Source organism: Gavialis gangeticus, unplaced genomic scaffold (genome assembly GCF_001723915.1).
Source record: "Gavialis gangeticus isolate Ggan-Ray unplaced genomic scaffold, GavGan_comp1, whole genome shotgun sequence".
NCBI lineage: Eukaryota > Metazoa > Chordata > Crocodylia > Gavialidae > Gavialis > Gavialis gangeticus.
Genome location: NW_017729008.1, coordinates 41,769,033 through 41,773,244, shown reverse-complemented (window position 1 = coordinate 41,773,244; position 4,212 = coordinate 41,769,033). Strand labels below are relative to the sequence as shown.

Below are 4,212 nucleotides of genomic sequence, written 5' to 3'. Positions count from 1 at the left end.
TAGGAGGCATGCATAGCTCATAAGGCTGGGGTGCACCAAGTCACCCTGAGATCATAGGAGATCAAAGGCAGCCTCCCATATAAAACTATATAAGATCAAAGACGTGGCAGGAGATCCAGCACCCTCTTATTCTCGCCCAATTGGCACGGCAGGGGGACCTAGCAGGCTCACGGCTGCCTGTAGGCCGCACCCTGTGACAATCGGGTCCAGCCCCCTGCTCTGGGCAGGAAAGACTTTCAAATCACCCCAGCAAGGTGAGCATCCAGTCTCCTTTTGAAGATCTCCAGGTAGGTGCCTGCACTGCCCTGCTGGGAGCCTATTCCAGAGTCTGGTCTCACGAACCGTGAAGAAGTTTTTCCTTGTAACCTTAATGGGACAGGAAGGGTGTTGAGAAGTCAGTGCTCTTTCAGTCCTTCATCTTGCCAGTAAGGATGTGGATTTTGTTGTGAAAATGTGAATTCACTGGGAACTGGATCGGTTCTACCCTACCGAGTCCCCATCCCTCTGAAAAGCACTCAGACACCTCGGGGACAAGTATAAAATAAGGGCATTGTGACATGTGCTGTAATTAGCAAGCCATGCTCATTAAAATCCCCCGCATCTCACGTGTACCAGCGTCCCAACACATCCCCGCATTGCAAAATCGGCGGCGGGGCGCTTTGAATGGGAGCTCGTTGAATGCGTTGTATTTCACCATTTTTTTTTTTCGGGCTGGGGATGCGCGGCGATGCTGGTGCACACGGTGCAGAAGGCGCACCAATTTCTGCGCTCCGGCAAACTCGATTCATTGAGTCTGCTCTGACTTGCTGGGTTTTCAGCAGGCTCCCCGCACGTCTCGAGCATTGATCTCATGTCAAGGAGGCCCCAAAATAACAGCTCCAAGTCACTCCGTGCACACGATGTCTGCAAGGAATTTAATCTGGACAAGGCGTATTGGGGAAGCCGCTAGGCAGAGCCAGACGGGTGGGCCGTGATCAGCTAATGAACTCTCGTTCTGGAGGTGAGTTCCTCCTACTCTGGTGGCTCATTGATCAGTTTGTTGCCATCTGATTTTCAGCCTAGCAGTTGTAGAAAATGCCAAGAAGTTTCTCTCTTTATGCAGCGGGGCTTGGGTTTGATTAAACTATTTCTCCAAGCTACCTCTCAGCTGTTGCTTTAAATAGAGCAGGTCATTAATGACCTCCTATCTCAGACCCATGACTTTGTTGGGGCTTTGTTGAAGCTGAAAGTGGAATAAGTTGAGACGGTGCCTGCTGGCAGCTTCCTTGCTGGCAGCCTTGTGCATACAGGAGAGTGAGGACGGCAAGATGTCATTGGATTGTGCTGTGGTTGCTGCTGTCAGTACTCGCTGCATCGGCATCATCACATTATCCCGTGATGCTGCTATAGCCTGGGTGCAGTGCAATATTGGCACAGTTACGGGTGCAAACGAGGGAACCCCGAGATTTAAACAGAGAGCAACAAGGATGATTTAGTGGTATGGAGGAGCTTCCATAGGAGGAAAGACTAAACACATGAGGCCTGTTCAGCTCAGAAAAGTGATGCTTAGCAGGGGACCCATAAGGGTTTCCAAAACCCTAAATGGCAAAGAGAAAGTCAACAGGGGTTTCTTATTGACTCTCCCGAGACAAGAAGGAGGGGATGCAAACTGAAACTAGTCAGTGGGAAGTTTAAAACTAACAAAGATCTTTTTTGCATGGCATGGGATTAATGTGGGGAGCTCATTGCCACTAGATGTGCGGGAAACCAGCAGTTTAGCCAGATTCACAAAGGGATTTGGGCACGTTCTTGGGGGGGGAAAAGGGGCATCGGGAGCTATGGAGCATGGGAGTGAGAGGCCTGCTATGGGACCTTAAATGCTGGAGGTTGTGAGGGAGAGAGGTCACAGCCTGGGCATACCCAGTTCACCCTCCCTTTTGGCATCCACTCTCTGCCCCTGTGCGACACAGGAGACTGGGCAATATGGGCCTATGAGCCAACCCAGTCAATGGCATTTCTCATCTTCCTATATACCATTAAGTATCCAGAGGGTCCCAAACCTTCTGACCTGCGGAGGTCTTTGCAGCGCAGGAATGGGTGCCTTGAGTCTAATGAGGGGTGTCTTGAGTCTAACAAGGGTGAGGACCCTTGCTATCACATGTGAAAGGCAGTGGGCATTTGTATGCAGGTGGGGGGTCACACCCCGAAGTGGCATCTGGACGGGTGACGAGGGCAAACAGTACGGACTGGTGTGAATGTGAGAGCGGGCTCACAGATGTTATAGATGACAAACCGGTTTTGCATGCAAGGGGCGTGCTAGCAGCTCACAGGAAGGGATTCAGCCCCTGGAGTCATGTGATTTTTACCAGCACTTCACCTTCCATTAAAGAAGTGCAGCTTCAGTTTCCTTATGCCCCCAGGCCAGACTGCTTTAATCCAGGCTTCCCCCATCGCAAGGGGAGAGTTGTTCCTGGCATTGGACTATTCTCTTGAAGTGAGATTTAGCTAGTCCAAGTCCTGGGCCTTTCCGCATCATCCCTCCGTTGAACGTAGCCCCCTCTCAAGCCCTCTTCGCTGCTATCTTTCCCCTGCGATCCCTGTATCACTGCTTCCTGGGCTTACTTCGTCCTTCAGATCATTTTTCTCAATGCCTGGTCACTTCTGGTAACTCCCGATAACTTCCCAAGCTGGGAGCGTCTGTGGGGCATGCCAGTATGCTGAGGCAATAAGACTTGCCCACCCATGCCACGCATTGACTGCTGGGGGCACCTCCAGCCTCTACTCCTGACGGCGTTGGAGGACTAGTCTCCGGTGCAGAAGCAGAGGGGTCCAGGACCTGTCCACGGGCGGACACACTTGCTGGGTGGGACCTACTGCCTCAGCCATGGGACTGAGCGTCGGTGCATCCTTTGGATCTCACCAAAAGCCGTTTGGGTTCTTTATTTGCCTCTAAAAGTAGCAACGTCAGCTCAGGACTGCAGTCCTCCTCCAAGTCCAGTGGCTGCAGATGCTACAAGATGCTAGTGATAAGGGTTGGAACAGATTCCTATTAAAGATGGAAACGGAAACAGATTCCTTCCAGAACTTCTTCAAAAATGGAAGCAGATTTCTATTAAAGATGCAAACCGGGGATCCTCCAGGAGTCCAATGATTGCAAGAGCTGGGGCTTCAAGGTCTTGGAAACTCTGCAAACCTGGGCGAGAGCTGTCCTGGAGGAAGGGACGAGGCCCCAGAATGGCCTTCAGAGGATGACAGCGTCCAGTGATGGTATTTATGGGATACCCATGGGGAAGATCCAGTTGGCAACAGCAGCTTTCAGAAGCTGAGAGAGGTATGGCAGGATCAGTCCTGTTCGTGCGGAAGAGAAGAGGCTGCTAACCTGGCGATTCGTGGCTCGGGGGAATCATCCGCCAATCTGCTGGGCAGTTATGGCAGGCCATCAGGACAAAAGCCTCCAGGGATGGATAAATTGTAGGGCATTGGTGTAGTGGAGGAGCATGAGGATGTGTAGTTAGTCTGTCAGCCTAGTGGGCTGCATTAAGTTTGGGAGCTCCTGTGCCTGCAAGGCTTCTGCATGCACCTTGAAGCGACAGCTCCTGTTCTGGACATTGCTCCGCATCTCAAGGAAAGGGGTTTCAAAACCCCGATGAGGGTTATGGTGAGGGTGGGCAGTGTTGCCAATAATGCTTCTGATGGCATGAGGTTTGCGCTGTTTGGTGGTTTCTCTGAAGCTCCTGGAGTCACATGCATCTCCGTTCCCTTTGTTAAAAGAAGTTGCCACGTCATTGCAGCAGAGAAGCTGGAAAGCATCATGCGTGCATACTGTAAAGACTCAAAAGCCAGGACATCAATGAAAAGAACCCCAAATGCAGCGATTTCTGCATTTATGACTTTAAAGCCAACCTCATGAGTTTTTTTTTTTTGGTCTCCGATGCATCAAACGGATCAGGCTAGCCTGTCGCAGAACTAGGGCAAAAGCGGCAACTGCAGCTGGCTTTTGCCATAGCAATATGACTGGTAGGATCATCTCTAGGCAACCCATTGCCTACAAATCCATTTTCTAACCTCTTAACAAAGCGACACAGTCAATCCGGACACAGCACAAGACATCACACTCGAACCTGCCACAGGTGAAGCAGGGGAGCCACGGCGGCCAATGTCCTGCGGCTGCACAGGTTGTTAAAAATAGGCTTGAGAGATCCAAGGAAGAGACCCCCCCCCCCCCCCCCCCCC

The 4,212-nt window shown here is 51.4% G+C and overlaps 1 protein-coding gene and 1 long non-coding RNA gene across 2 annotated transcripts in view; one reads left to right on the top strand and one right to left on the bottom strand.

Annotated features, from left to right (window-relative positions):
- Positions 1-4,212, top strand: part of LOC109292273 — an 83,163-nt gene that overhangs the window by 71,112 nt on the left and 7,839 nt on the right. The window lies entirely within an intron of this gene.
- COPG2 (coatomer protein complex subunit gamma 2) overlaps positions 1-4,212 on the bottom strand; it is a 770,521-nt gene that overhangs the window by 765,763 nt on the left and 546 nt on the right. The gene's annotated exons all lie outside the window — the stretch shown is intronic.